At 38.5% G+C, this 8778-nt stretch overlaps 1 pseudogene; it reads right to left on the bottom strand.

Moving 5' to 3' along the window:
* LOC102174101 lies at nt 6031-6871 on the bottom strand (annotated as a pseudogene).

Genomic DNA, 8778 nt, shown 5'->3' with positions numbered 1-8778 from the left:
TTAGTTGTGTGTCAGTTTTAGTAAAGTTGATGGATAGTATTGTTTAGGTCTCCTGTATCCATATATGTTGTCTGCCTATTGGTTCATCCAATACTAAAAAGCTTTGAAGTCTGCATAACTCTAGATTTGTTTATTTTCCTCTAAATTCTGTCAGTCTTTGTACAATGTAGATAAAAACACTCTTTGTTGTTCAGTATGCACACATAATTCTCTAGCTTTGTTTTGAATAGTATTTGAATGCTGTGATTTTTTTAAAATTTCTTACCTGTCTGAGTATCTAAATTTAAAGCAGGCTACCAGTAGGTAGTATCTAATTAGATTTTTTTTTAACCCAGTGATTCTGTTTTATCAATAATTGGTTTTCTTACATAACTCAAATTTCATGTGATAATTGATAACGATTAGAGTCGCATGCTTAGTCACTCGATTGTGTCTGACTCTTTGTGACACTCTAGACTGCTGCCAGTATCTGCTGTCCATGGGATATTTCAGGTGAGAATGTTAGAGCGGGTTGACATTTTCCTCCTCCAGGGGATCTTCTTAAGCAGGAATTGAACCTGTGTCTCCTGTGTCTCCTGCATTACAGGCAGATTCTTTACCCATTGAGCTGAAAACCCTTCCCATTTCCTATGTATTTCCATTTTTTCTGACTTCTCTTAGCTTAAGTGAGTTCTTCATATGACTCTTTCATCTCCTCTGTTAAATATTTGTACCACTTTTATTAAACTTTAAAGAAAGCATAAAATATTTTAATAAACTATAAATAAGGTCCATCTAGCCAAGGCTGTTGTTTTTCCAGTGGTCATGTATGAATGTGAGAGTTGGACTGTGAAGAAAGCTGAGCATCGAAGAATTGATGCTTTTGAACTGTGGTGTTGGAGCAGACTCTTGAGAGTCCCTTGGACTGCAAGATCAGCCCTGGGATTTCTTTGGAAGGAATGATGCTAAAGCTGAAACTGCAGTACTTTGGCCACCTCATGCGAAGAGTTGACTCATTGGAAAAGACTTTGATGCTGGGAGAGATTGGGGGCAGGAGGAGAAGGGGACGACAGAGGATGAGATGGCTGGATGGCATCACTGACTCGATGGACGTGAGTCTGAGTGAACTCCGGGAGTTGGTGATGGACAGTGAGGCCTGGTGTGCTGCGATTCATGGGGTCGCAAGGAGTCGGACACGACTGAGCGACTGAACTGAACTGAACTGATAAATACTTTTGGAATTGTGTTTTAGATAGTTCACTGTCTTTTAATGCACTTTAATTAAATATTTTATATTTACTTCATTTTCAGTGCTCTTCATTTCATTGTTTGAAATATTTTTGTCTTGTATTCTGTTCCTTCTGCCTGAAAATTTCCTTTGCCATAACTTGTAGAGAGTCTGCCAGCAGTAGACTTTTGTTTCTTTTTGCTATTTAGATTATGAACAATATTGCATTTAATCTAGATGTCAAATTTTGGGAAAACTGAGCTGTGTAAATATGAGAATTTTAATCTATTTTTATAATATATCAATCTGTTTAACATAGTTATTTGCCATAAAGGTATTACAAATTTTAATGAGACTTTTTGTTTCATTGATGCTATCATAATAGTATATTTTGTCATTTATGTTTCCTCTTCAATTATCTGTAGGATATGGAAACACCATTTGCTTTTAAATTTTGTATTTGAATCTAGTGACATTGATTATTTCTGTATTGATTGTTTATCTGGCTTTTTTTTTTTTTTTTCTGTAAAGATATTGTAGCATAATCCATTAATCTATTCCAGTCTTTGCAACTTATATCTTTTCTCTCTCACATCCATACATGACTACTGGAAAAACCATAGCCTTGACTAGACGGACCTTAGTTGGCAAAGTAATGTCTCTGCTTTTCAATATGCTATCTAGGTTGGTCATAACTTTTTTTCCAAGGAGTAAGCGTCTTTTAATTTCATGGCTGCAGTCACCATCTGAAGTGTTTTTGGAGCCCAAAAAAATAAAGTCTGACACGGTTTCCACTGTTTCCCCATCTATTTCCCATGAAGTAATGGGACCAGATGCCATGATCTTCGTTTTCTGAATGTTGAGTTTTAAGCAAACTTTTTCACTCTCCTCTTTCACTTTCATCAAGAGGCTATTTAGTTCCTCTTCACTTTCTGCCAAAATGGTGGTGTCACCTGCGTATCCGAGGTTATTGATATTTCTTCCCTCAACCTTGATTCCAGCTTGTGTTTCTTCCAGTCCAGCTTTTCTCATGATGTACTCTGCATAGAAGTTAAATAAGCAGGGGGACAATATACAGTCTTGACGTACTCCTTTTCCCATTTGGAACCAGTCTGTTGTTCCATGTCCAGTTCTAACTGTTGCTTCCTGACCTGCATACAGATTTCTCAAGTGGCAGGTCAGGTGGTCTGGTATTCCCATCTCTCTCAGAATTTTCCACAGTTTAGTGTGTTCCATACAGTCAAAGGCTTTGGCATAGTAAATAAAACAGAAGTAGATGTTTTTCTGGAACTCTTGCTTTTTCCATGATTGAGTGGATGGTAGCAATTTGATCTCTGGTTCCTCTGCCTTTTCTAAAACCAGATTGAACATCTGGAAGTTTATGGTTCACGTATTGCTGAAGCCTGGCTTGGAGAATATTGAGCATTACTTTACTAGCATGTAAATTGAGTGCAATTGTGTGGTAGTTTGAGCATTCTTTGGCATTGCCTTTCTTTGGGATCAGAATGAAAATTGACCTTTCCAAGTCCTATAGCCACTGTTGAGTTTTCCAAATTTGCTGGCATATTGAGTGTAACACTTTCACAGCATCATCTTTCAGGATTTGAAATAGCTCAACTGGAATTCCATCACCTCCACTAACTTTGTTCATAGTGATGCTTTCTAAGGCCCACTTGACTTCACATTCCAGGATGTCTTGCTCTAGATGAGTGATCACACCATCGTGATTATCCGGGTCATGAAGATCTTTTTTGTACAGTTCTTCTGTGTATTCTTGCCACATCTTTTTAAATCTTCTGCTTCTTTTAGGTCCATACCATTTCTGTCCTTTATCGAGCCCATCTTTGCATGAAATGTTCCCTTGGTATCTCTAATTTTCTTGAAGAGATCTCTAGTCTTTCCCATTCTGTTCTGTCCTTCTATTTCTTTGCATTGATCACTGAAAAAGGCTTTCTTGTCTCTTCTTGCTATTCTTTGGAACTCTGCATTCAGATGGGTATATCTTTCCTTTTCTGTTTTGCTTTTCACTTCTCTTCTTTTCACAGCTATTTTTATGGCCTCCCCAGACAGCCATTTTGCTTTTTTGCATTTCTTTTCCCTGGGGATGGTCTTGATCCCTGTCTCTTGTACAATGTCAGGAACCTCATTCCATAGTTCATCAGGTACTCTTATCTATCAGATGTAGGCCCTTAAATCTGTTTCTCACTTCCACTGTATAATCATAAGGGATTTGATTTAAGTCATACCTGAATGGTCTAGCGGTTTTCCCCACTTTCTTCAATTTAAGTCTGAATTTGGTAATAAGGAGTTCATGATCTGAGCCACAGTCAGCTCCTGGTCTTGTTTTTGTTGACTGTATGGAGCTTCTCCGTCTTTGGCTGCAAAGAATATAATCAATCTGATTTCAGTGTTGACCATCTGGTGATGTCCATGTGTAGAGTCGTCTCTTGTGTTGTTGGAAGAGGGTGTTTGCTATGACCAGTGCATTTTCTTGGCAAAACTATTAGTCTTTGCCCTGCTTCATTCCGCATTCCAAGGCCAAATATCCAAGGAACTTGATTCATTTCAGTTCAGTCACTCAGTCGTGTCCATCTCTTTGCGACCCCATGAATTGCAGCACGCCAGGCCTCCCTGTCCATCACCATCTCCTGGAGTTCACTCAGATTCACGTCCATCGAGTCTGTGATGCCATCCAGCCATCTCATCCTCTGTTGTCCCCTTCTCCTCCTGCCCCCAATCCCTCTCAGCATCAAAGTCTTTTCCAGTGAGTCAACTCTTCGCATGAGGTGGCCAAAGTACTGGAGCTTCAGCTTTAGCATCATTCCTTCCAAAGAAATCCCAGGGCTGATCTCCTTCAGAATGGACTGGTTGCATCTCCTTGCAGTCCAAGGGACTCTCAAGAATCTTCTCCAACACCACAGTTCAAAAGCATCAGTTCTTCGGTGCTCAGCTTTCTTCACAGTCCAACTCTCACACCCATACATGACCACAGGAAAAACCATAGCCTTGACTAGACGGACTTTAGTCAGCAAAGTAATGTGTCTGCTTTTGAATATACAATCTAGGTTGGTCATAACTTTTCTTCCAAGGAGTAAGCGTCTTTTAATTTCATGGCTGCAGTCACCATCTGTAGTGATTTTGGAGCCCCCAAAAATAAAGTCTGAACTTGATTAGTAGCTATTAAATTGAATTGAAATGACCATCTTTTTTTTTTTTTTTTTGAAATAACCATCTTTTGAAACTCAGTCATTTATCACCAACTTACAAGCACCTACATGGTATCTGGCACTCTTTTAGATGTGTAGGCTCTAAATGTAAAAAACATAGTCCTATCCTCGAAAATTCCCAGCCCAGTAGAGGAGAAAGACAACTGTGCAGTTAATTAGGTTTGGCAAGTAACATATAGAACAGAGTTTTCAGCATTGACTTCACTTTAGAATAGCCTGAGAAGTTACAAAAGAAATCTTATGTCCAAGACCTGCCTCAAACCATTTGAATCATAATATTTGGGAGTGGTTTAAAGCCATAAATATTTTGATGCTCTATCAAGTAGCCTGATGGGCAGGCAAGAAAGTTGAAAGGAAATGTGATCATAATAAAACCTAGTAGTTATTTTAACTAGGTTGTGAGAGGTCATACTGATTAAATAAGCAGGGAATGAGATGACTTGAAGCTGGTCTTCAATTTTGTGAAGGTAGGGTTTATTTTTGGTTCACCCTTGCCCTTTGTACCAACTGAAAATTCTGCATGTTAGCCATGTCTCCTCTTTCTTGTGTGCTCAGTGGCTCCGTCATATCCAGCTCTTTGCAACCCCATAGACTGTAGCCTGCAAGACTTCTCAGTCCATGGGATTTGCCAGCAAGAATACTGGAGTGGGTTGCCATTTCCTCCTCCAGGGGAGCTTCCTGACCCAGGGATCAAACACATGTTTCCTGTTTCTCTTGCACTGCAGGCATATTCTTTACTGCTTGAGTCATCAGGAACGCCCTCTTGCTTGGCAGGACTTAAATCTCAGTTGGCAATATTTTGGCTATTGTAAGAGTTCACTGGAGACTCACCTCAACTTCTTAGTATCTCTGCTATAGCTGTAAACTAGGAAAGTGCTTCAAGGGTCAGTATGAGTCCCCATCAATGAGCTTTTCACTCCCTTTCTGTCATTAATCAGTCCTATAAATCCTTGTCTCCTTGGTATCTGCCCAATGGCACAAAAGTATCTAGTTTACTCTTACAGAAAAGAGAAATTTTTTTTATACTTTGTTGTCAACATTTTAAAAATTGTATCCCCAGTAAATGAAATGAAAAAGTGAAAAGTGAAGTCTCTCAGTCATGTATGATTCTTTGCGACTCCATGGAGCATAGCCTACCAGGCTCCTCAGTCCATGGGATTTTCCAGGCAAGAATACTGGAATGGGTTGCCATTTCCTTCTCCATCTTCATGAACAACTTGAGCTAAAAAGAAAAATAATTCTCTTCTTGGTCCTGAAGCTTGAGAAAATGAGTTTTCCTAATCATGTGCTTCATGTCAAGTAAAATGTAAAGCTGTACAAATACATATTTGGTTTAACAGTGGACCCCATTTTTTTTCTTTTCTTAAGAAGTGAGGCAATTAAACAAAGGACAACAAAATCAAAATACCTTCTTCAACAAAACAACTCCACCTGTCGCCTCTGTCCCTTTTACCACTTAGTGGGGTGAAATATCCAGTAGAATGTAAAATGCAGCATTCTCAATGATGGGATCTAGAAATTTTTCATGAAAACTTATTGCAAATTGCACTTGACAGTTCACCACGACGGTGGAAAACTGACCCCTTGTTTGCTTATACAGTCCTTGAGCCCCAAAGGGAAGTCACCAGTAGAACGACCTGGATAAAAAGTTTCCAGCTATGCTCAGCCAGCTAGCTCTGCCCTCTGGGTGGGAGCACACCTGGGACACCGCCTTGTCCTGCTCCTTCGTGGGACTCTCATCCTTGGGCAGGTAGTCAGGCGACTCCATGTTCTGTTCTACTCCACAAGTGTGTCCTGGAATGGACCAGCATCTCTTCTCCACTTTTGCTCTTCACAACTTGCTGAGACTTCATAACCTGAGTTGATGCTATTGCTGATGCCAAAGCCTCTGCTTTAAGATCTGAATGGATTCGCACCACACATCTCTGAACGGCCATTTGAGAAGTAAAGCTAATAATGCCTTTAATTTTTAACAAGGCCACTTCACACAGGTTTCTCTGCGATGTATCATCAAGACCATCTATATGCAAAACCACTGTTTTGGCATGTTTGTTTGTAGTTCCCAGAAAAAACTGAGCTTTCCTTCGACGTGAATTCATTTCATTGAAACTATCCCCAACTGTCATGTTGGAAGACTGAAGAATGTCTTGGATCTCAGAGGCTAGCAGTTTTGTTTCCCCTGGAGTTGTAGACTTCTGTATAACGTTTTGCAAGCTTAACATCTTTCCCAGCTCTCCTTTCATCTTTTCTCTGTTGGCATGGCACTCTGCCAAGTATTGAAGAGCGAAAGGTCCATAAATAAAATAAGACTGGGCAGACATCTCTGATCCTGGACAATGGCTCGTCAGTTTAAAGGATCTGTGGCTAGGTCTCAGAGCTGGTTAACTACAGAGAGAGCCTCAGGTTCCTCATTCATCATGGAGGATGACGAATTCATCTTCTATGCTGTACACGTGGACAAAATTTTCTTAAGTTCGCTCCAGTGCTCTAGGAATCCACAGCGTGCTGCACTATTAGGGCCACATCAACGATGAGGTAGAGGAACCCAGAGTCACGTAGCAGGGTCAGCAATGACAAATGACCAAGCTTACTTCTGAAGCCTAGAAGCGAGGACGCTGGCCGGGGAAATGAAATGAAAAGAAAGTCTCTCATTTTTCCTGTTTGATTATAAAGATGAATAAATATGAATGTTTATCATATAAATATTATATGTGTAATATAAGTATCAAATATGAATATAATTGTAGTGTGGTTTACATAGTTTGGCTTTCTGCCTTACATTACTGAGTGACGTCTCCTGAAGTATATAATTGTTTTAAATTTTAAAATTGTATACCTTTATGGAATTTAATATTTTAATTATACAGTTAATATAGTCATGTGTGTGTGTGTGTGTATATATATATATATATATATACATATGCATTATGTATGTATGTATTTTACCTTGGTAAATTTATTCCTCTACCAGGAAGATTTAGGATTGAAAAACATTATTTTTAAAACTTGCTGTATTCACATATCTTTTTCAGCTTATTTCCTCTTCATACCCTCTTTTCCCCTTCCCTTGCCATTTTTTTTTCTTTTTAACTTTACCTTCTTCTTCTCTTTGACTTCATTTGTTTTATTGTCACTATTGACTAATTTTAATGAATAGGGATTTTTTTAACATTGTAAAATAAAATCTCAGCAATGCTATATATGCCTTAGGATTTGCTTAGATAAGTGTATACTAGTGGTTGCAATTATCGTAATTTTTTTCTGATTTTCAGTTATCAAATGCCACTCTATTTGGAATTTCTATATGTGTGATATCAAATATACTTTCAAGAAAAATCATATTTTAATTCTATTTAGCTTTGACTGATAAAAATACAGCCTGAAATTTTATTTCTTTGACCCTGTTATCTGAACTTTAAAACAAGGTATTATCTAGAATAATTTTTATCTTTCCTTTAAGTTTTAAGTTTTGTAATTAATGTTGTAATTAGCTATATGACATGAATCTCTTTAAATATATTTAAAGATACACTCATTACTATTTCCTTCTCTCCATGGGCTGTATACAAGATGATCTCTGTCATTTCCTGCTTACCTATGTGGAGAAAATTGATGCCAGAATAGTTGTAAAGTTGATGAGCTATATGTATATGAGTGTCCATATATTAACTAAAAACATAGTTCATCTATTAAATGAATAAAAATGTGAAAGCTAATGATATGTCTAACCTAATATTTTACTTTATTATGCTGCAATGTTTGCTGCTAAGTCACTTCAGTCGTGTCTGACTCTGTGCGACCCCATAGATGGCAGCCTAGCAGGCTCCGCCGTCCCTGGGATTCTCCAGGCAAGAACATTGAAGTGGGTTACCATTTCCTTCTCCAGTGCATGCAAGTGAAAAGTGAAAGTGAAGTTGCTCAGTCGTGTCCGACTCTTAGCGACCCCATGGTCTGCAGCCAACCAGGCTCCTCCATCCATGGGATTTTCCAGGCAAGAGTACTGGAGTGGGGTGCCATTGCATTCTCTGACTGCAATGTTTAGGAATCAACAGAACATATTTAGAATTTTGTAAGCATACATAACCTTGAGCGCACTCATGCTTGGAATACTTCCATAGCTAACACTGAATAAAAAAACTTCAGGTAACAAATATGATGGAGTTTCAGTAGTCTGGTCATTAATGTGTGTCTTTCTGGGATTAGTAAATTATTTTCATTATATTCCAGATATGGGAAAGTAGAGATGTCTGAACTAATTGCTAGAAGGACATGAGAATGCAGAGATATTGTGTATAGTAAGTAGGTTAGTGGTGAAAAACTGGTATATCTTTCCAATGATTCATG

Source organism: Capra hircus, chromosome 6 (assembly GCF_001704415.2).
Source record: "Capra hircus breed San Clemente chromosome 6, ASM170441v1, whole genome shotgun sequence".
Lineage (NCBI taxonomy): Eukaryota > Metazoa > Chordata > Mammalia > Artiodactyla > Bovidae > Capra > Capra hircus.
This window is presented reverse-complemented; position numbering and strand designations above follow the sequence as displayed.